The 24,450-nt window shown below is 47.4% G+C and overlaps 1 protein-coding gene and 1 pseudogene across 4 annotated transcripts in view; both read right to left on the reverse strand.

Moving 5' to 3' along the window:
- Positions 1 to 24,450, reverse strand: part of CELF5 (CUGBP Elav-like family member 5) — a 376,224-nt gene that overhangs the window by 344,993 nt on the left and 6,781 nt on the right. The gene's annotated exons all lie outside the window — the stretch shown is intronic.
- Positions 1,408 to 2,533, reverse strand: LOC146772205 (BTB/POZ domain-containing adapter for CUL3-mediated RhoA degradation protein 2 pseudogene; annotated as a pseudogene).

The following is a 24,450-nucleotide window of genomic DNA, read 5'->3' on the forward strand; positions in this document are numbered from 1 at the left end:
GTACTGTAGGTGCACTCACTCCTAATTTGCACATGCGTGCTGCACCGCCGCACGCAGCACCACCCAGAGGGGTCACCTAGCTTTGTTATTGTGTCAACTTGTGTGTGTGGGCACTGCGGGCCAAGGTGGGGGTCCCCCAGGGCCATCACTCCTGTAATGACGGCCATGGGTATCATTTTTTGGCCAGCCCCTGCGGTTCTCATATAATGCTGGGACTGAGTGACGTGAGTCACTCAGTGAGCTCTTTCTTTCGGCGCGGCGCTCGGCTCAACAGTGGACGCATGATCGTCATCGTCGTCATGAGGAGTCGGACGCACGTGGTATCACTGCTGCTGCCGCCCACTGTGGTCCACTGGTCACCCAGGCCACAGTCAGCAGGCGGCGGCGGGCGGTGCTCGCAGGCAGCGCTCTCTGCGTAGCGCAGGCTAGCCAGCCCATTGACAGTGAGCCCACCACCAGTCGACAGCACAGCCTGGAGTCACGCAGCACAGCAGTAGGCCGCCCGGCGGCGCCCGCAGTTGCTGAGTCCGGACTTCGACGCCCGACCTCAGGTGAGTGAGAGTGAGTCAGAGGCGCAACTGGAGCCAAATTTCGGGGGGGGGGCTGAATCTTTAAGCAATAGGCAGAGTGGAGCTGCAGGGGCTCTTAGAAGTCACAGTGAGAACTGCTATTGTAGTTTAATTAAATGAAAAAATGACATAAACGTAGGTATTTCTGTTGGCTAATGCCTAGGTAGGATTTGGCCTAAATACAAAGATGCTCAGTTGGGCATCACCGACAAATGTCTTGCACTATGCTCATTATTACAGCAGTAGAGCGTATATAACTGATGTGAATATTTTGCAATAGTAAACAAATTTTACACATTCTGGAAGACTGGTTTAAATATTAGTGTTGTGCATTCGCAAAAGACCTGGACGAGCCAAAGAAGGAGAACCCCTTTGAGCCCAGACAAGGCTTTGCCGCTTCAGGTTCTCTTCTTTGACGGGTATACACAATATGCCTACTTATGAACGCTGCCTTCAGTTTGTCAGCTTGGAGCTCCCTATTTGAGAGAGGATTATACAGTGTAGAGCCCTTTGCCCCCATCAATGTCAATAGCAGTTGTTCGAAGGCATCAAAAGGCACCTGTGTTTCATGATCTTAATTATTTAAAAAGCAGTCTCACCAGCAAGGACCTTGGCCAATGGGCCAAGTTAATTAGATGGTTCCAGGCACATGCCACAGTTACTTTGCTGATCTCAGAGGTACCGCCTCGACGCAGGTGAGGATGCAACTGAAAACCAGAAAGCACCAAAAAGACTTGGATTTGGCACAAAGCCTGCAAGCTACCAAAAATCAGCCTTAGTGTTCTAAAACAGATTCTGTATAGGTGATTTCACCTCCTCTAAAATAAAACAGCTAAACAAAAAAAAGCCAGAGCCCGTTAGTCTCTATGGGCAGACTGGTGACTGAGTTGTCTGTCATCGTATGTGCTGTATCTCTTCACGTGGATCCAGCGCACCCGGTCTCGACGTTTCAGCCCTTCGTCCTCCTCGCTATGCGATGCCTGGCTTCGACTGCGGCTGGTAGCCTCCAGTAGGGAGTTATCTGGTACTAGAGGACTCTCATACAGCAGAACGTTCAGTGTTTCCTCATGGATTCGAGCTTCAGGAAACTCCACCTTAGTTTGCTTCTTTTCAGTGGCATAGACGATGGATGTGCAGCAGACCTCGGCCAGCTTCCTCCCTTGTCCATAGAACGACCAGCAGCAGATCTCATCCCCAATCACATCCTTAATGAACAGAACTCGCCCATTGAAGCGCAAGGAAAGCTTGTCGAAGAGCTCAATGTTCTTCAGCAAATGATCATCAGAGTTGCTAGTGTAGGAATATTTATTGTTGCTCCTATTATACAGTAACTTAACCACAGGCTTGGTAGACGATTCTTTTAGTTTCTCTTCCTCCTTTGGAGATGTGATGATAGGGATATTACATACTGGAGTATAAGTTTCTTTCTTGTCCTGTAAGGCTGCCTTGCACATCTCCACAAGGCCCTGGATCAGGTAATATTTTGCTTATGCCATTAGTTCTTTGATCTCCTGTCCAGTGTTTGGAAGTGTAATAGTGTCATCTCGCAAGTAGTTCAAAATGGTTCCGAAATGTTTTCCACAGCGATCTATAAGAATCCAACCTACTTTGTCGGTCAGCACTTCCATTTTCCCACTGAACATAGCCTTCAGCATGGTGTCTTGTCTTGTAAGCACCTGCACAGTGGTGTAACACAAGTAACCACCGACGTTCAAGCGCACATACTTATTACCGAAGCTTCCAACCCCTTTCATGCTGCAGGATTTCGGCTTGGCAGCGGAGTTTGGGCACAGGGCACTGAAACATGTGTCTCCAGACATGTCCTTCTGTAAATAGATGACAACTCTGCAAATAGAAGGCTTGATGTATGCCGCCGTGGTGGTTGCTCCACAGTGAAGCCAGATAACTCGGAGTGAGATCAAATGGGCTGAAGCTCACAGAACACCTGTCGGTCCTTCTCTAGACTCTCATCAGAGAGAACTGGTCTTAAAAATTAATAGCATTAAGGCAGGTGCCCAGTTAACACCCTCCCACCATCTGTATATTGAATAGAATGTATATTTGTCGTTAAAATTGTTTCTGATGACAATTTGTGCATAATTGGAGACTTGCTAATTTGGGCTGGTTTTTGGGCTGAAACTGGTCTGATTGGGCTTATTTTGGGCTTATATTTGAGCGGCTTTGGGCTTGGGACGGGTCTAAAAATCTGGCAACACTGGACGTAAGCAGAAACACGTAGGCGTCCTGCTCTTGTTTTGGTGCCTGCATATGATTCATTAAACAAGATATTCACATCCTGTTGTGCACGGCTTACTTGAATTGATGTCTCCAGCTGTGGTGCGGCTGCTCCGGTGCGGTGCGTGTGTATGTATGTATGGAATATATATATATATATATATATATATATATATATATCTTTGTTACTGGGCTTTGTTTGGTTGCAAAAATCTGCCACCTTTCTTCGTTCTTTCGTCACAGAACCATAATAAACAGATTGTGAGATGGGTATGTAAATTTGCTCATGAATTCATTAATTCATTCAATGGCTCTCTGCTGAAGATCTTATAATTTTGTTAGTTCACCTCTTAAAAACGTTTTGTATCAGGTAAAGAGGCGCCCCAAAACAATGCTATTGATTTTTATAAACACACTAGCTCAAAAACGATCTTCTCTCTCTGGAGTAGCCAACACACTTGTATTGGGAGTGTGGTAACAGAATGTTTACTACACCAAGGGCTTTAAGTGGGCCAGGTCCTTCCGGTGTTCAGCACCGGCAGTCCTTAAATGTAGGTGCTGAGACGGGTCTCTACCGGGCCCTCCGTTTTTACCCTCAGGGTGGGGTAAAAAGAAAGCTTAACTCTGCAATAGTACCACCTGCCACTGCTTTTGATGTAACTTCAAAGAGACTCATTGTTCAGTTTTATATAGCAAAACTAGGAGCACCGATTACATTACACAAGGACATAGTCATCTTTTGAATCACAGGATGTTGAGCTGAAGTGAGGCTGGAACCAGTTTTCTCAGCCAGAAAATCGGTAGCTCTCGCCTTAGCCACAACCTTGCTTACAAGAACGAAAGAATTTTCAATATTATATACAACAAAGTCATAGTTGTTGCTTATTTATCTTATGCAATTTACAACGATTGACAAAGCCAATAGTCCTGGCTTGTTGTAGGTGTAATGTTACTTGTGTTATATATATATATATCTGGATGAATGGACAGAAGCAGCGAAATACCAGTCAGGCAGCACAATATGCTAAGTACTGATTTTTAGCTAAAGTGTTTCAAGCCACACCCTTAATTACATTGGCCACACCCCTACCCTGACTACACCTGTAATGGAGGTAACAACTTCCTTATATACATTTCTTTACTTGTTTCTTCAAATAAAAGTTACATTTGGTAGTTTGACATTGTAATCTGTTCACTTAGGAACTTCTGAAACTAAAGTGTCTCTCCACTTTGAAAACCAAGTCCCCATTTCTCCAGCTAATTCCTTCTCCATCTGCAGTCGATGTCTACTTTATCTAAAGAGCAGTCAATGTTTAGATGCTCTGTCTTAAACTGAAGTAGGTTAAAAAGATTGATCTATCCCAAGAAAGGCAGACCAATGACCTCTGGCCGCCCATCTATTTATAGAGAAGAGTGGCGTAGCTTGGGGTGGCCCCATTTCATGGGCGCCTGAGGAGCCTTGAAGGAAGCTGAGGTGGCCCCTGGACATTAGTATCCCTTGCACACCTGCCCTCTCGCCATCCACGCTTATCAAGTGACATTCGTCCGGGCGAGTTCTGTATAGCTGTCCATCTCGTCTCGCATATTCAGACTGCCTGTGGTCATCACAAGGTGGTATGTCCTGCTACATTTTGCTGCTTCGATATCTTAACATCAGGAGCAGTAAGTTGATGCATTTTGGCCAAAGCACATAAAATTGATCGACCGTTCACTAATGAGTTGTCCATCTAGAAGACAAGATCCTTTTTAGGTGTCTCGTATTCTTATTCAAGCTTCGTATGTGACCTCCTGAGAGTCCAGTAGTTCCAGGTGTGATGGGATTCTAAATAAACCGATTTATCATTTGGTTCTCAAATGTAGAGCCCCCTACCAATCCAAAAATAAACCAAGCTCCCTCCCCCCCAGTACTGACATCAGGTTCAAGCCCTACTCACCACTGAGATCTAATTGTGCGACTCAAACTGCTGATCGCTGTTACCATACTACAGCTTCCTCCCTTAGTCAGTCAGTCAAGAATAACTTTATTTCGGTTCAAAGAACCATAAAAGTTTCCCTTAGTACAAGAGTCTCAGAAAGTCAATCAAGTTCTCTTACAGTGTGATCTTGTGCAATCAGAAATATCTTGCAATATTTATAAAAAACACAAAAACATTACCTTCAAACAAGCCGACTAAATAATGAAAGCAAAACAGTATAATGTGACTACCAAAATAGCATTAAAGCTGGGGTGTACAAGTAATCCTACCTGTAACACCAGCTAAAGGTAAATTATTTGCGTCATGCGTACATTTGAACAGATTTAGTTCTGGGAAGTTCTTGAAGAGTGGCTTCATGAACAGCCAGTGCAAAAGTCAGCGGACAAGGGCACGAGACTGGGTACAGCCCAGTCTGGTGATCTACATTCACTATTGAGAGGGTGCGTGATCACAAAACACGACTGAGTTGGAAGTCCACGATTCCTTGGTTGACTATCTGACTGACCGTTGCCAGAAGATGGCGACCTCCCTGATACCAAGGATACCGGATCCTGAGTGATCAATGTATCTGGTTGCAGAGGATGATAAGTTGTACCAAAATGTGAAGGTTCTACAATGGCAGACAAAATCATTTGTTCGAGAAGATATTGCTTCTCGGAGGGTTGATTCCAGAGGAGAACGGAGAGGAACACGACATGCAGTCTCTCTAGCGATGCAAAAAGCCTCTTTTGAATACAGGACCGTGGCTGGTACCTGGTCTGCTTACCCGTGTCTGCTTCTCAGCGGCTTTTCAAAGACCCCACTGAGTTTTGTTGACAGGGGAGAACACAACATAGTTCTGGAATAGGATCAGCTCTTATTCAAATTTTGAAAAAGAACCATAGATAAACAAATCTAATGATTTTGTTCAAATGTTCCTGTGAGCAATGTGTGTGTCTGTGCGTGTGTATTTGTCTATAGTCCTTTCCAAGATAATTTTTTTCTGTTTTCTTCAGTTTTTTTACACTCCGCCTCCTCAATATCTCCCTTGGTGATTTTCACACCCAGTACGAATGCGTGATTTCTCGATTGAGGAGCATAACAATTGCACAGCGCTCACTGACTTGGAAGAATATTTATGGTGGGTGTCTCATAGATGTGTATTTTATATTTATAAACACATACATGTCTTGTTTAGAAACCCCACCATGTTAAATAACTGCCCCAAAATGGAATTCTATTACCATTTTCAATCAACTTCAGGGTTACAAGATCCCAAAGCAGATACACTGCCATTAAACAGAAGCCACACACCTAGAACAGACATTTGTTGTGGCTCAGCTCTCAGGACTTCCCTTGTATCATACTCTTAGTGAACAGAACCTTAAGTCTGTGGAAGAAAATAAGTTACTTACATGTAACTGCACTTATCCAGTATTGATATCTTTCATAGATTCACAAGCTTGAATCATTCCCTGTGGACGAAGTGGGAGTCCCACAGTACTATAATAAAGCAGTAAGTATAACTAACATAGGCTATGATGGCACGAGGGCATGACCTTAATAGCCTATCTGTCCTTTTTTTAAAAAGGACCAAACATTGAACTATAACCAATTAGGTTGCAGCACCCTCTAGAACCTTCCCAAGAGAGTCTGACTTCCTCAGATTTTCAAGCACAAGTGGGAATAATATGCCTCGTTAAAAGGGAAGCCTCGCATGGGAGGAGGGTGGGTCACATGTGAATCTATGGAAGATACCAATACTGGATGTCTGAAGTTACAAGTAAGTAGCCTATTTTCTTATCTAGTTTTGCATATTTCATAGATTTGCATGCTTGATTCAGACTAGCAAGCAGTATAGTAGGTAAATTAAATACCCTTAGAGGACGGTGGGTAGAAACAATACAGGCAAATGGGCTTGGTTTCCAACAGGAACAGCTCCGGAAACCAGTGCTGCCTGGGCCACTTGTTAGCCATAAGTAGGAGACTGCATCATTCCATCTTCATCTTGGTGAGCACCTTGGTAATCAGTGGGAAGGAGAGAAAAGCGCACGATAAATCCCAGACTAGCACATTGAAGGGGAATTTCCCATGACCCTGGGAGAGGGAAATGACTGGAGTAGAACTGGCATTTGGCATTGCTGTCCGTTGCGAAGAGGTCCAGCGCTGACTTCCCCTATAATGGCCATAATGAGAATATTTTGTTTAACTGGTGTTGGTCCAGTTCCCACTCATGGCAACTGTCCTTGGTCCTGCTGAGAGCGTCCACTACCATGTTGTGGACTCCAGGAAGAGTTTGGCTTTTAAGAATATGCAGTGGGGTATGAGCCAATCCCACAGGGCTTCTTGAGATAGTGTTAGAGATCAAGTTCCTCCCTGTTTGTTGATATAATACATGCTGGACGTATTGTTGGTATGGACCAGCACAGAGGATTTTGCAATCCTTGGGAAGAAAGCCTGCAGGGTAAGAAAAATGGTCTTTAGCTTCAAGCTGTTGATGTGTAGAGACTTTTGAGTTGTTGACCACCTTCCTTGGAGCAGAAGGTCTTGCAAATGGCTTCACCAGCCCTCCATGGAAGCACCCATGGTGATGATGAAATCTGGGACAAGGGGCAGGAATGTGAGGCCTTGAGAGAGATGTGGTTTATGAGGCCACCATGCCACCGTGGGTACCATTCGTGGGGTAATGGAAACCAAGTCCTTGAAGGACCCGTCTGACTGTATCCATTGGAGTTGCAGCTCCTCTTGTAACAGCCTCCTCTTGAGGCATGCCAAAGGTACCAAGTTTATGGCAGAAGAGATCATGTCTAGGAGTGACTTAGACAGTCTCACAGAAACTTATTGTTTTCTTGCAAATTTTTGAGCCAGCTGTGCTAACCTCCCATTTCTGTCCTGGGAGAGGAAGGCTTTGTTTTGTATACAGTCTAGATTGGCTCTGAGAAATGTAATCGTCTGACTGAGACTGGTGGAGGACTTTCGCCAATTTATGATGAGGCCCCGTTTGAGAAAAAGCAAGAGACAGGCCTTAGTCGCTCAGGCAGCTTGTCCTCTAGTTGAAGCTTTTAGCAGCCAGTCGTCTAGGTAAGGGAATACCTGATGACCTTGCTTCCCGAGTGCAGCTGCTACCGGGGCCATGCACTTAGTGAATATACAAGGGGCTGAATTGAGGCCAAAGGCAAGGCCCTTGAATTGGTAATGGGTAACCAGCTACCATGAAACAAATATACTTGCAGTGTTTGGGATGGATGAGGATATGGAAGTAAGCGTCTTCCATGTCTAGAGATATCATGAAATTTACGCTTTTGAGACAATGAAGAATGTCGAAGAGAGTTATCATCCAGAAAGATTGCTTGCGGAGGTATTTGTTGAGCTTCCTGAGATCTAGGATTGGTGTCTACTCTCCTTATTCTTGTGAATAAGGAAAAAACAGGAGTAAAATTCTTTGCTTTTGTGGGCAACCAGGACTTTCTCTATTGCTCCTTCGGCAAGTAGTAAGAAAGCTTCCTTACATAGTAATTGAAGATGAGGGGGGAGTCCTCCCCTTGGTGTATTGGTAGGTGGTTTCTCTGTAAACTCTAGGGAATGGCCATCTTTGACAAGGTTTAATACCCATCTGTCTGAAGTGATGGTGTGCCATTGATGGAGGTAATTGGATATATTCACACCTGCAGGATGAGAAGGTGGAGTTGCTGGTACCTGGAGATGGTCACTGTTTGTGGCCTGTGTTGCTTCTCTGAGGAGGTGGTCTTCAGCGAGGCCCTAGTTTAGAGAAACCAGCCAAAGAAGATTTACGGTAGGACTTTTGCTGATACCCCTGCCTGTATTGGGGCTGGTAAGACTGATACTGCTGAGAGCACTGGAATCAGTGGAACAACATGTCCTTATAACCCTCTCGGCTTTCCTGGAGGAACATCATCTACTCCAGGGGCAACAGGCAGGTTTTAGAGCCCACCACAGTACTGAGTTGGTGGTGCTGTCAGTACTTGATGAGCTCAGAATTATGACAGACAATAAAAGACCGAGCGCCCTGATTTTTTTAGACCTATCAGCGTTTTTCGATACGGTCAGCCACACACAACTGTTGGCCAAACTCACTGCTGTAGGCATCTGCGGGTTAACACATCGCTGGATAGAATCCTTCCTGTCATGCCGGTCCCAGAGGATTCTGTTGAGTGAGCAGGTATCGAACAGTGGCATACTTACCTGTGGCGTTCCCAAAGGCTCTGCTCTGTCCCCATTCCTCTTCAATATATACTTACAGCCGCTAGTGGCAGCCCTAGCTAGTTGGGACTGCAGAGTCTTCAACTATGTGGATGACACCCAACTCATCCTCCGTATTGACAACTCCTCCCACGTGCATGATTTGGCACAAAACATTCCCAGATTTACAGTGAATTGGATGGCAGCCAATTCACAGAAAATTAACCCGGAGAAAACGGAAGTCCTTGTGATCCCAAACAGAAGCAACCCTTGGAGTGACGTTTTTTGGCCCCAGGAGCTAGGTGTTACCCCCACACCGGTGCCGGTTGTGAAAAGTCTGGTTATAAAAATTGATTTCAAGCTCTCCATGGCCAACCAGGTCACTTCAGTGGTTGGCACTTGTACAGGTCTCATGAGGCAGTTGCGGAAACTAGTCCCCCTCCTTTCAGCCACCTCATTACAGACAATTGTGTCAGTCACTATTGTCTCAAGGTTGGATTATGGCAATGCCTTATATATCGGCCTCCCCCAGAAACGTATTAAACTACAGGTGTTACTGAACGATGCAGCCAGGATGATTTTCAGGCTCCCAAGGTCTCATGCCACCCCGCTGCTGGTTAAGCTGTACTGGCTCCCCATCAGGCAGAGAGCAAAATTCAAAGGCCTCTGCATTGCTCACAAAGCAATCTATGGGCAAGCCCCAGCCTACATTAAAGAACTCCTCGAGTACTTTGTTCCGGGCCGTATACTGCGGTCTGCCGAGGCCTGCCGCCTAGCCCTTCCACGCTGCAATACTGCATCCAAAGGGGGCAGAGCTTTCTCCGTCCTGGTTCCACAACTATGGAACCAACTGCCTGATCACCTTCACAAGGAGCCCTCACTCCTCCCGTTCAGGAAGCAGTTCAAAACGGTCCTGTTTAGAGAAGCCTTAGACTCCGTTTAGCTCCCTGTCCTTGTATTGTTATGGTGCCACTAGCAGCTCTGACTTCTCTCTCCACAATGCTAAGAGACCTGCCGGTGATTATGCGCTATACAAATACCAGTTAACATTAATATTCATCCAAAGGAGGCTGTGTCTCAGCAATCTCATCCACTTCTCTTTCATCATCAGATGAGGATGTATCATCTCTTGGTGGCACAGCCAGATGGGAGGCAGGCATCATTTTAAAAGCTGGCCGAGGGAGAGGTGCAGGAGCAAGAGGGGTGGCGCAACAGGTTACTGGTGAGGGGGTTGCGGGAAATGCCTCTGATAATCTGTAAACATCTGGGAAGGGTATGCCCAGACGTGGATCCCGTGCTCACTACGCCACTGGATTCAAGCTAGCCTGGCTGATGAAGAGTGATGCCCTGAAACCGGTCCAGGAGGCTTATTTCTGGTCCAGGGAGGAACTGGCTTGGAAATTTGGGCTGGACTGTTTCCACAAGGAACAGGGTCATGACTGATTTACATATGGCTGGGTCCAAACTGGGGTGGTGTGGTGAGCAAATAAATGATGGATTTAACCCAGATCCTTGTGCTTGGGGGTGAATGTTTGCATTGTCCAGCATTCCGTCCATCAATTGTTTCTTTTGCATCCGATAATCTGTAAGCATGGCCTGGAGGTCCTGTATAAAAAAAGCTGGAAGATGCGCAGTATCCTGCTGAGGTTGAGGATCAGAATAGTATACTCTGGGCTCATAATGTCTTGGAGGTGTAGGGTAGTAATGTTAACAATAATGCCTTTCCTTCTCATAATCCTCATCTTCCTCCTGACATTTAACATTCAGTTCTGACGGACTGTGAACTGGACCAAACAGGCCACCATCATCATCATCAGATTCCTCAATGTCCAACAGGTGGCTTGGTGGTAGAGGAGAGATTTTGCTGGGTGAGGTGACTTCAGGACGCAGACAGGTTCTGGAAACCTTAGAAATCTTAATCGACAGTGGCATCGTTAGTGTCGCCGGGATGCAGGTGTACTTCTCTGGTGCTGTGGTCAACGTTGAAGACAGGGCACCATCGACGGGACCACCGTTGACAGAACAATCGTTGACGGGGCCGTCCTCGACGGGAGCATCGATGGGACCATCGCTTATGTCAGTATCGACAACTGGCTTGTCATCGACGGAGGAATCGGCAGGAACTTCTTCAACACCTGAATCTTCGTTGACAAGATGGGAGCGTCGATGATGGCTGTCGTAGTCATTTTCACCATCGACGCTCTCAACAATGAGGTAGTGGTACTTGTGGTTGTCTATGATCTCGGTGTTGATGGTGAAGGCATCATTCAGAGGGATTTAGAAGAGGATTTCTGCCTTGGGACGGCTCAACAGAAGAGGCATGAGGGTGATCTCTATCCTTGGCAGGTGGGGTTGATGAACTAGTTAAGGATGTTTCTGAGGAGAAATGTTTTATCTTCTCCTTTTTCTTGGTGCTGTGAGGCTGGCGAGAAGCCTTCACAGATTTTCTGGACTCCTCTGACGCTCCATAATGGGATCCAGCCCTTTTGTGAGACCTAGAAGAGGTGTCACTATCCTCCTCAGATAATTTCAGATGTTTAATTTTCTGAAGCCACAGAAATGCCTAACAAAAAAAAATGAATGTGTCCTCATGAAATGCAACTGGTCCTATGTAAAGCTCTCCGATACCCAATACCTTCGGGTCAAGTTTGCGCTATATAAAACTCGGTAAAAAAAAAAAAGTAGCCTCCTTTCTCTGTCCATCAGAGTCTTTGAGGAGAAAGTGCAATATACCTTGCACTTTTTTACCTCATGTTTGGGAAGAAGGCAATAAATGCATTCCTTATGTGGTTCATCCACATGCACTTTCTTCTTCCCACAGGTCTTACATGGATGAAAAAAGCCTTTCTGTCAGACATAGCAGAACAGTAGGCGCAAATAGCTTTTTAGAAGAGAAAATTGAGCAGAGCTTAGGGAGACTGCCTTCACAGACGACGTGCGGTGAAAATCTGAGGAAGTCAGCCTCTCTTTTGGGAAGGTTTTAGCTGGTGCTACGACCTGATTGGTCATAGTTCAAAGATTGGTCTTTTTTTTGTTTTAAAGGACATAGCTAGGGTATTAAATGCATGGCCTAGTGCCATTAAAGCCTATGTTATTTATACTTACTGCTTTATTATAGTATCGTGGAACACCCACTTTGACAACAGGGAATAATTCAGGCATGTGAATCTATGAAAGATCCAATACTGGATAACATGCGATGTCTTCACCCCCATAATTCATTGGCTCAGCCTAGCCGCTTAACCTTAATTATCCAACCGTATTTCTGTCTCATTACCGGAATAGTCTTAGGAGATGGAGGCCTGAGAGAGCATCGAAGCCCTGGAGGCTCAATGGTAGAACGCTTCCGGCAGGATCAACTCTACATTCAAGTCAGCAACCACAGAGATTCACATTTACCAAAGGAACCTGGCAAAGCAGGAGCCAGGATTTCAACACATAGAATCTTCATTTCCTGCTTTTCCAAATAGTGTCCATCCAGTCTGGGATGGGGGAGGTGGGTGATTGCAAATCAACACCTAGTTTAATGTCAATTACGCGTTCACTTTGTTTTGCATTGAGGGGGTTATAAAAACAAAATGTTTATAGTCTGGCCTTGTTCACCTTTTGTTGATAAAACCCGGAAGGTTTAGTGTACATGGATTTGAAGCATTGAATTGCTTGGCATGTTTAATATGCAATGTTAGTAAAATACTTGTCTCTAATTTTCAGATTACAGTCTGCTAGTGACATCACTAGTGACCTTTAATCAGAACATGAGGTGGCCACTCTACTGTAATAACTTATTGCAGTTGAGTTGTTATGTCAAAATTCAAAAGCCAGTAGCAAGTGAGAGTGAAAAGCCGATCAAGGAGCAGAATTACAACTGCAAAACAATGAAAATGAGTACTAACTTTTTAATTCCTGACATGTTTTCTGAAATGAAAGGCCACTAGTGGAAAAGATCCATTTATAGTAGAAGGTTATAAGTGATAAAAAAGCACAAATCTCTTGATCCTGCATTCTATGAACTAGAAGTACATTGTAAATGGCTTACAGTAAGCTGCATATAATAGGTTTTTCCAACAATTTACTAGCAATGCATTGGTCTGTTTAATTTGGCACTACAGATTGCAAGGATAGTGCACACATTTTCAACCACACTCGTTGACGTGAAAGAAGAACAGTAGAATAATTAAATGCTTTTTGGGGAGGGTAACTGTGTGACCAGGAATTTATAAGAACAGATTACGCCCTGTCATTCCTTTGAGAATATTACTGGTCACCTCGGAGTTCCTTAACTTTCAATTAAAGTTCCCGGTATTAGGGTATTTATTTTTTAACATTTCTGTCTGTATTGATGCATATTTGTTTTTTTAATGTTATAATCAAAAAGAGAGAGGAGGACTAGAGAGGCTAGTCCGTTTCCCCAGTTTATGTGTTAATAATCAATGAGAACTAGCCTCTGGTTTAAATTGTTTGTATGTCTGCGGGTGAAAAAAAAAAAAAAAACATTAGGTTTTTTATGAAGGCCCTCACCCACCAACCTAGTTGGTGGCATGCTTCATCATTGGGCCCCACTCGAGGTACCGAGTGTACCTCAGGTGTGCTTCGATGCCAGATTACTGCGGAGCGGGTTTTTTTGGTTCGTGAGGGTGCTGTGAGTGTGCTCTGAGTGAGGTTTAAAATACTGTCCTGGGTGTCCCAAAGACTGTTTTAATGGTGGGCCCCAGGCAGTCGATAAAAACAAAGGCTGTGGGATGTGCACGGTAGGCCTATGGCCTCCGACGTCCTGTGCGGTCAACTAGTTTCAGCCAGGCCGTTTCTTCTACTGGCTTTCGTCAGGACCTTATATGTGTGGGGTGTTACAGGGGTAGTTATGAGTTTGTCAGTGCCCTGTGTGTAAAGCACACGCTACGGTGCTTATATGTGCAAGAGGTGTTTCCTCTCGGGTTGCACACCTGATTGTAGCGAACAACTCAGCATGGAGCTCAGCCGGGGGCCAGGACCATGTGCACTTGCGCGATGTCGCTGGACCCTCAATGAATCTGTTGTCCGGGCAGAGGCTCCGTGAGGGTTTTTTGTTATTTGTTTTTTTAGCCACCGTACTGGTATTTAACCATATTTAAATTGTGTTTTGAGAATGAATAGGGCCGTAGAGTGGTACATTTACACATTTAATTTACTACACACTCATAATTTTCAGCCTGACGCGTTTTAGCAAATTAAACAGCCAAAGATAGCAAAACACTACACCCACAGGTAAATATCAGCACTATAATACAAATATATGTCAACATATGTCTGTATTTAGGGAAATCACAACCTGTTTTTAACTCCCCATGCTGTGTATCTGCCCAGCTGGTGTTCTGGAAATCACGAAGACAGCACAGAGAGTCACCCACATGAAGCACAGTTTTCCGCTTTTAAAAATGCAGACCAGAAACAAATTTTCTGTCTGTATTTATCTGTAAAAATCGAAAACTGAGAGCCTTTCTTATGATGTAGCTCGCCCTTCGGCCTCCTTCCCGTACATGGTCACAGACCTCCTCCAGGGCTTGCATTAGCCTAATAATGGAGGGCTGCGGGAGCTGTATGCCATATCTGGGTTCTGGCGACATATCAGAACCTCTCGACCTTTGGCCTATTGGTTTATTATGACGTCAATGGCTGCATCAATAGATCCCGCGCACGGTGATGGGCTGGGCAGTAAAAAACCCTCCATCCTCTCCGCATAGTTTTCCAGAACCCCCATTTTTGCGGTCGATCTGACAGCAGATAGTTTTTGTTGCATCGAGGGTATGTGTGCAGCCTGTTTCCATGGAGACACAAACCTGCTCTCAAACACAGAAATCTACAGATAAAAATATCTCCCCTCTGCTCCGACTCCCCCCTGGCTTCGACATGTGGCGACGAAGGCCGCCGCCACGGGGTGGGGGGTGGTCGGGGGATGCCATTGATTTTCGAGCCAGAGAACCCCCCCCATCACATGTAATTGTAGAGTTCCACTCTTCCTTCATCCCAGCTTTAGGGGAAAGAGTCATTAGTTGTTGCTTCTGGTGGTTCTGAAGCAAACATACAAATCACTCCTCTTGGAAAACTGCCACAGTTAGTTCAAACATTCCTAGGCGAGCTCACCACATATATGTAATGCTGAACAAACATGAAGTTCCGCCGAGGCAGTATCCATATGCAAGCGGCCAACCCTCGAGCACGGTTGCTTGGCAACACCGTAGCCGATGACGTCGGAGAGATGTGCTGGGGACCTCTGGTCACCATCTACAAGGCTAGAATTGAGACCAAAAACAGCCCCCATCCCAAAAGTTCAAATCAGTCCACACTGCAGGAGGCGCTGACTAGTATGGAGGTAAACACAGGGCCCTTGGAATTATGTGATCCTGCGGTCCTGGTGCTTTCCACAGTTATTCATTTGCTGCATTTGCCACACAATCCATCACCATCTGCTGCAGAATCTGCAGATTTTAACAAAAAAAGTGTCTCTAGCTCACATAGATGAGAAGGTATTAAGAACCTGCGACAAGTGCTCCTTCACAGTGAGAGGCCCTATGCGGAGCTTGACTGGTGGTCTTCCAGTTGCCAATTGCTGCATTTGGTTTGTAAACTGGTACTAATGAGATGAAATCTTTTCCTGGGCAGTGCAATGGCGTGTAAAAATGACAAAATAACGAAGTAATACTATCACAAAATGTGCAGCATTAGGCCTCATATAATTATCATTTTTTGCACCAAAATATAGTCAACTCTGCCCCTTAATTTGGTCCTCACCTGCTGTATACTTCCAGTGGCCCTGGTATAGAACTTCAATAGTTGTTCCCACTTTTTTTCTCATCTTTTTTAATTAAACCCACATACCATTTTTTTCTCTAACCCTCCTTTTTTCTTCCATCTGCTCTTCCTTTTCTCTTGCCGATTCATGCTATCATCCCCTCTTTGCCTATTTTCCCCTTTTTTTTATATTCATTGTATGTTGGACCTATTAATATTGTTTGATTCAGAGAATGCCCACCCAGCACTCTACAGAGTGCAGCTTCTGTTCCAGGACATAGCCCTAGTCGTCGATAGAAATATCTACCGACAGATACATCACGACCTAATAACCGTTTGCAAACATATTTTGACATTAGATATAGATTTGGCCAATGTCCTCAGAAGTGAAGGGTGATGTGGGAGGGGGGTTGCTAGTGGTCTGTAGCCATTTGGTGTTAGAGGAAGGAACGTGTCCATTTTTTTGATAGGGCGGTGACGACTACAGACTTAAGGTCATGAGGAACTGCACCAGCCAGAGGGGGGGAGAGCCTGGATTATCGCCGCCATCTTTGGGCACGTGGTGCAGATGATGTCATACATTCTTCGAGTTGATGATAGAGGGCGGCCATAGCAGCACGAATGGTAGATATTGAGAAAAATTTGGGAGTCTGATAGTTTTGCTACTGGAAGTGGCCGTTTGGGTGGGAGTCGCCTGAGGGTTTGACTGTTGAATGAATGAATGACTCAAAATTATACAGCGCAAAAAGACCTGTGGGCGTCTAGATGCTGTAGTCTTGCAATGCCGCACAATGAACTGTTAGAGAACTTCTAATTGTGCTGTGCCCACCCACACAGGGAACAGCCAGGGTTCAGGGCCTTTATAAAAGTGAAATACAGCTTCATGGATGTGAGATGGAAGGGAAGAGTGTTCCAGAGTCTTGCCGCTGCGACTGAGAAGGTTCTGCCTCAATCAATCAATCATAGCACTTATAGAGCGCACTACTTACCCGTAAGGGTCTCAAGGCGCTGGAGGGGAGGGGGGTGCCGCTACTGCTCGAAGAGCCAGGTCTTGAGGAGTCTTCTGAAGGTGAGCAGGTCTTGGGTCTGCCGTAGGTGGATAGGGAGGGTGTTCCAGGTCTTGGCGGCGAGGAAGGAGAAGGATCTTCCGCCGGTGGTCTTTCGTTGGATGCGGGGGACAGCGGCGAGGGCGAGGCTGGCCGAGCGGAGCTGTAGGGTGGGGGTGTAGAAGCTGAGTCTGCTGTTGAGGTAGGCCGATCCGGTGTTGTGGAGTGCTTTGTGTGCGTGGGTGAGTAGCTTGAAGGTGATCCTCTTGTCGACGGGGAGCCAGTGGAGGTCTCTCAGATGGGGGGTGATGTGGCTGCAGCGGGGGACATTGAGGATCAGTCGTGCGGGGGCGTTTTGGATGCGTTGCAGTCGTCGTAGGTGTTTGGCCGGGATACCTGCGTAGAGTGCGTTGCCGTAGTCCAGCCTACTGCTGACGAGGGCCTGTGTCACCGTCCGTCTAGTTTCGATGGGGATCCACTTGTAGATTCTGCGAAGCATGCAGAGGGTGTTGTAGCAGGAGGAGGAGACGGGGGTTGACCTGTTTCGACATGGAGAGGGAGGAGTCGAGGATGAATCCTAGGTTGCGTGCGTGGTCAGTGGGCGTTGGCGCTGTTCCCAGCGTGATCGGCCACCAGGAGTCATCCCAGGCCGAGGGGGTTGTCCGAGGATAAGGACCTCCGTCTTGTCCGAGTTCAGCTTCAGTCGGCTTTTCCTCATCCATTCGGCGACGGCCGTCATTCCCTCGTGGAGGTTGGTTTTGGCGGTGTGCGGGTCCTTGGTAAGGGAGAGGATGAGCTGTGTGTCGTTGGCGTAGGCGATGATGTTGAGGTCGTGCTGGCGGGCGACTTGAGCGAGGGGGGCCATGTAGATATTGAACAGCGTCGGGCTGAGGGAAGATCCCTGGGGTACGCCGCAGATGATGTCGGTGGCTTCGGAGCAGAAGGGAGGGAGGCGGACGCTCTGGGTTCTGCCGGAGAGGAAGGATGTGGTCCAGTCCAGGGCCTTTTCTTGGATTCCGGCTTCTTGGAGGCGTGTCATTAGAGTGCGGTGGCAGACTGTGTCGAAGGCGGCTGACAGGTCCAGGAGGATGACGGCCGATGTTTCACCGTTGTCAAGTTGGGCCCTTATGTCGTCTGTGGCGGCGATGAGGGCTGTCTCATTGCTGTGGTTTCTTCGGAATCCGGACTGGGACGGGTCCAGGATGTTGTTGTCCTCGAGGTAGCGGGTCAATTGCGTGTTGACGATTTTCTCGATGACCTTTGCCGGGATCGGGAGCAGGGAGATGGGCCGGAAGTTCTTGAGTTCTTTGGGGTCCACCTTGGGTTTCTTGAGCAGGACGTTGATCTCGGCGTGTTTCCAGCTTTCCGGGAAGGTGGCTGTCTCGAAGGAGGCGTTGATCACTTTCCGATGTTGGGGTGCGATGGCTGAGTCGGCTTTGTTGAATATGTGGTGAGGGCAGGGGTCGGACGGTGATCCTGAGTGTATGGAGTTCATGATCTTGCGGGTTTCGTCGTCGTTGGTCCAGGAGGTCAGGCGGTTGATGCTGTTGGAGTTTGCGAGTGTGGTGGAGCTTGGTGTTGCCATGATGGTCGTCGTGCTGAAGCTGTCGTGGATGTCGGCGATCTTGCGGTGGAAGAAGGTGGCCAGCGAGTCGCAGAGTTCTTGTGAGGGCGGGATGTCGCTGGCATTGGCGCTGGGGTTGGCGAGTTCTTTCACGATGCTGAAGAGCGCTGTGCTGTCGTGTGCGTTGTTGTCCAAGCGGGACTTTAGGAATTGTTACCCAGTTTTGGTGTGCTGAGCGGAGATTTATAGCAGGAACATACCACTGGAACATGGCTTTGATGTCAACTGGGCTAGCCATGTAGAGAGCTTTATGAACAGTGCATAAGGTCTTCAAAAGTATACACTTCTCTACAGGAAGCCAGAGCAATTCTCATAGTCCTTTCGACATCAGATGCTGCTTAGGAATATCTTAGGAATAATGCCTTGCCATTCTATTCTGCATGAGTTGCAGCTTTGCTAGTGTTGACTTGTTGGTCTCAAGCTAGAGGCATTACAGTAGTCCATCCTTGAGAAGACCAAAGCAAGAGCGACATGTGTACGAGCCGAGAGGGCCATAAACAGAATATCTTCCTCAACATTCTGATCTGTCAAAAGCAGGTTGACACTGTAGGATTGACCTGACGGTCCTGTGACGATTCGCTGTTGAAAAGGACTCCTAGGTTTTTAGCAGTGTCAACTGGAGCGGGTAAAATGCCTAACGTGTCCAGCCTCCAGCTGCCATTCCAGATCGAGGGTTGACCTTCAAAGAGCAATACCTCCATCTCATCTCCGTTTAACTTCAAGTCGTTTTTTGGCCATCCAAGATGCTACTGCCTTCATATACAGGCTGTTAACTCTCCTGTGGTTAGTTGCCTTCTTAGAATAAAGAATTTGAAAAGATTGTGGCATCATTTTAGAGCGGAAGTGCAACTGGGTGGATGAAATCAGAGTTAAGATATAGAAATGAGACTTAATCGTCAGTGCCCAGTTTAATATATTTTAGTTTTGTGAACGTTTTTATGGACTAAGAGCAGGATGTTATGGAGGTCACTAAATAAGGTTATTTAGTTTTGATTTTTCTCTGTTAAGAAATGCTTTGAGAAAAGGGAGTAGTTTTAGATACTTTTGGTTTATAGTGTGTCCGGTAAGAGGATGTCCCCATGTAAGGAACGCAACAGCCTCCCCAAAGCTGGAAGATCCAACACCACCCTCCCCCAAGCAATAATGGGACAAAAAGGTGTGGGGAGCACTCCGGTGGCCTTGCAGATCAATGCCATAGAAGCCCCACAGAAACAAGCTCAGGAAGCAGCCATCCCCGGAGTTGACTGCCCCTGCACAGACCGAGGCACCAGCACTCCACTGGACTCATAAGCCGCCAAGATAGCTCACCTCAGCCCCTACTGTGAATAGCAACAGAAGGCTTCAGACACCCACCAGGCCAAAAGTAACAAAAAGGGAATCCACCTTACGAAAAGGAAGAGTGCGAACCAGTACACCTCAAGAGCATGCTTAAAATCCAAACTGTGCAGCCACACCTCCTCCTCATTCTGAGGATCAGGACACAAAAAAGGCAGCACCAGCTCCTCCAGCAGTGAAAAGAGGAGGGAGCCTTAGGAAGAAAAGAAGAGTCAGACTGGAGAACCACCCCACCCGGATAGCACTTCAAAAATGGCTCTGAACAAAGCAACAAGCCCAATTCCCCAACCTTTCTGGCTGAGGTAATAGCCACCAGGAAAACCACCTTGATAGTTTAAAGCCTCAGGGAAACCTCCCCATGCGGCTCAAGGGGAGCCGACTGCAACGCCTGCAGCACCAACAGGAGATCCCTACCCAGAGTCAAGGATCTAACCACAGGCTTCTAGAGAAAACAAGTCAACAGCCAGCACACCAAAGGCACAACAGCATCACAGACAGGACCCCGAAAAACCCTCACAGCTACCCACTGAGCCCTTAAAGAGGAAACCGCCAAGCTAAACTCAAAACCATTCTTCGGAAAATCCAAGACACATACAGGATCCACAGTCGAGGCCGACCAGCCCCCATCCAAACACCAACCCTGAAAGGACACCCAATGGCAGGCATAAGATTTAAGGGTAGAAGGCCTACGAGACTGCTGAATGAAGAGAGCCACCGCAGGAGAACACCCCAGAGCCACCAGGCTCATCCTTTCAACCGCCAGTCAGACAGTGGCAACCAGACCAGACACACCCTAGACAGAGCTAGAAACGACATAGGACAGAGGTCCCAGGAAGTTTCCAGCAAGGCCCCACGGCCAACTGTAACTACATAGGAAACCAAGGCCACCTGCTCTAGACTGGAGCCACCAAGATTACAGAAGCCCTGTCCAACTTGACCTTCAGAAGAACCCACTAATTTAAAGCAATTGGAGAAAAGGCATACATCTAGCCTGTCCCCCACAGAAAGGACAGAGCATCCTCCCGCCAAACAGTCTCCAACTGGCACAGAGAGCAAAACCTCTCCCTCAAGGCATTCTCTGGGGTCGTGAACAGATCCACCTTGGGCACCTCAAACTTCTGCATGAGCACCCCAAACACTGTGCGATCCAAACACATTTCCGGCAGGGAGGTAAACAACCTGCTGAAAAGATCTACCTCCTAGTTAGATGCAACACCCTCAGTGACTACAAATTAATTTCGGCCCACTGATAAATCTGGAGCCTCTTTTGCACTCCCCTGGTGGTTGACATAGCACACCACCACAGTGTTGTCTGCACTCAACAGAACATCACTCTGCAGAACCCAAGGAAGAAAATAAACCAGGTCCAACTACACAGCCTTCTACTCCCTCCAGTTGGAAGACATCCGAGCCTCCTGGACCAATCAGATCACTTGAACTGAATCTTGAGCAATCACAAACCCCCAACCCAGCTTGCTGGCATCCGTCGTCAGAACCAACCGTTCTTGGGGGACATTAGTACACCTGAGAGTTCAAGCAAGTCTTCAGAGTTGCAGAAAAAACAACAGGGTGTTGAGAGATAAGGTCTAGGTTATGTGCCACAGGATGTGGGCATGGCCTGGAGGGTAGGGATGGGAGCATGGGAGTTTCAGCTTGGGATGTCTGTGGGGAGGAGCTATTGCTCATGTGTGTAAGGACTGTAACTGGGAGGTCTGGCGAGGAGGTAATGCGAGTGTTCGAGTATGTGTGGGCACACGTGTTGATAAGCTGGTGAAGGTCTAGTGCAGAAGCTCTGGTGGAGTTGCCCCAGAAGTTGAAGTCACGTAGAAGCAGCACAAGGCTTCTGTCAACCACCTGGACAATCTTTATGGCTTGCATGTTGGCCGGTAATGAGATCTCTGATGGAAGATGTGATGCTTGTAGGTGAAGTTTCGCCTTATGGTTGTCCGGGTAATATGTTTACTTTAGGATGTCGGTGGAAGGGCAGCGTGCTGCATTTTCTTGGGATTTAGGCCACCATGTCATCTTCACTTTCTTTGGCTCTGTTCTCCAAGTACGAAGAACCCTGGTGGCATCAGGTGAGTGATGATGGAGTTGACTCTGTAGGGAGGCGGCTGGCAGTGAGAATGCTCAGCCTCAGGTGTTTCCTTGGTTGAAGTTGCATTTTTTGAGGTGGTGGGTGGTGCTCATTTTCGCACAAGGATCGTGCTTTAAAGCCGGACCAGAATCTACTGAGGTCGCTTCAAAGTGGAACACAGTGGCCCGCTCTTGTGTCTGCCCTCTATGCTGGAGATTGGGCACACGTCACATCACTACTATATGCTCTATGTTGTTTGTTCTTTGCCATAGTCTGTCCTCTTAGCCTTTGTATCGGTGCATGAAGACCAGGACATCTTACCCGATGCTTCCTACAAGGGAATCCTGTGGAATGTGGTTCAACTGGTGGTGGAAATCTCAGGTTTCGTTGATCACTGTACGAGGCTATGTCACTAGCCAGAGAAGGGCTCTATAGAGGCCCGAGAGGAGAGGTAGGCAGAGCTTTTATTTAATAGAAATCATTGATACAGTGCAGTACAGCCCAAAATTGATATCAAATAAGAGAAGGAACAGCAAGAGGCTTTACTGGACAGGATGCCTTAAATCGGAGGCGCACACCCCTGCTAGCGTCCAACCACGCGGACCCTGGTGGAAATCAGGGAAGGACCCCGGAACTCCTCGCAAACTGTTAGCGCTTTTGGAAAGACACCTGACCAGGACATCGTGACACTTGAAGGGGCCAGGCAGAGTCGGAGGGAACGAAATGACGCCTGTCAACATAAGAATGTTAATATCCGAATACCCACCACCAAGAGCCGATCATCTGAGTTGTACCTGCTCTAAGAAGGACTACTCCTAGGCAATCATTGTGAGTCCCTTCACAAACAACCAAATGACGATGTAAGATTCCCTCAAACAAAGATAGCATCAAAGTCCAAGATACAAACAAAAACATGCAGACATCACAGTCCCTGTGCCCAGGCCGCCCCGCCTGCCCCTCCCTCGGAGACAACTCTGCCTCGGGTTCTACCCACGGTGAGGGGGTGTCACTTTAGACAGCTTGAACCAGGCATACCGAGACTGCTCCTGGCACACATGTGTGTGCAGTCACGGGTGCATGAGGTCACATAGACAGTTGAGGCTGAAGGTAGGGAAGGGACTCCCTCTGCCGCAGCAGGTTGTGGTAAACACGAGAGAAGTCTTCCATGCTGGTTATGCAGGCCCTCTCCACTGCACTGACTGTCACCGCCAGACCCCACCCCTGTTCTCACCCGGTACTGGGACACAACGAACGACCTGCTCCGATGCAACACCCCCATCACCTCCCCCCACCCACTGCCTCCTCTGGAAGCCAAAGCCAGACGGTCAACAAGCACTGCTCAGTACCCAAATGAAAATCATCTCTAGGGGTGAAGGGGGGCGTGGCCACGGGGGGGGGGGCGGGGCCACGGGGTGTGCCTGGCTGTGAAACAAAGTGGCAGCAGCACTTGTGAGTGTGAAAGCGATGCGCCCCGCCTCCCCTGCCGGTGTACCCATCCCGCACAGGGTAAAGCAGCTCCGCCTCAGTGCACTGTGGGAACAGAAACAATTCTCTCTCTTACAAGGGCCCTGTAGGAGCACAATGTTGCCATCTCGCACCTTAACTCCCCCCTTACCCTACCCCACTGCGCTGCACACACTGGCAGGCAGACGAGGGTGGACGGTAGGGGCCCCGAAGGCGGTCTGTGTGTCTGTATTGTAAGATGAGAGGAAGGGTGAAGTCCCCTTAGCGCAGTTTGTATCGGCTCTCTTTACCAATCCCAACCTGTGGTTACTGCGCCCCCTAGCGCAGGGGCCGGGCACTGCTGTCATACGTGTTTATACCCTTCTGTGCCGGGTTACATTTCTAAAGTCAACGTGTCCACTGAACAATATTTTTTCAACTTCTTAACAGTAGCATTATTCCTATAGCATAGGGGAGCGTCCAAGGCGGACACAGCTGTACTTTATATAAAATAACTAACATGAAATAAAATGAAGATACGCAACCAACAGTGAAAGGACCCTTCTAACTACAGAGTAATCGCTGTCTTCCTCGTCCCCAATTCTACCTCACTACATGGAGTGAGGTAGAATTGGGGACGAGGAACACAGCGATTATTCAAAGGAGCCCTGCATACGCGGGGATAGCTCTCGTTTTATGTGTGATTTTTTATTTAGTCGGCTGGTCGGGGTGGGGGGGGGGGGTATTGCAAGTGGAGAGGTGAAAACTTTCAAAAGAGTTTTTTCATGAATCCCTCCATTTTTGTTGCAGAATTCCTAATTTTTTATTGCACAATCTCCTGTACTCTGGTATCACAACTACCTGCCTCTCTGTAAAGGGCTGGATAGCAGCTCATGGTGCAGCCATGTAGGCTAGGCCACGTCCCCGGATGCTGAATCTGTTCCATCTCAAGGAAGGCGTCAGTCATTTTGACAGCGCTGTGCAGAATGCGCGATTGTTTTAACAGATTTGTCGAGGTGGCCATATTTGAGGAGTCGATGAACTATTCATGCAGCGCCAGAAAGAGCGTACATTGGTGCAGAGTCGCGCGCCCCTCTTATGGGGTCATCGGAGGACGCTGGCACGGCGTGCACCGTACTTCTAGTAACAGACGGGCCTGGTCCGGGGTGGAGGCCACTGGGATCATTGGACATCTCTCCTG

The sequence above is a fragment of the Triturus cristatus genome, chromosome 12 (assembly GCF_964204655.1).
Source record: "Triturus cristatus chromosome 12, aTriCri1.1, whole genome shotgun sequence".
In the NCBI taxonomy this organism is placed as follows: domain Eukaryota; kingdom Metazoa; phylum Chordata; class Amphibia; order Caudata; family Salamandridae; genus Triturus; species Triturus cristatus.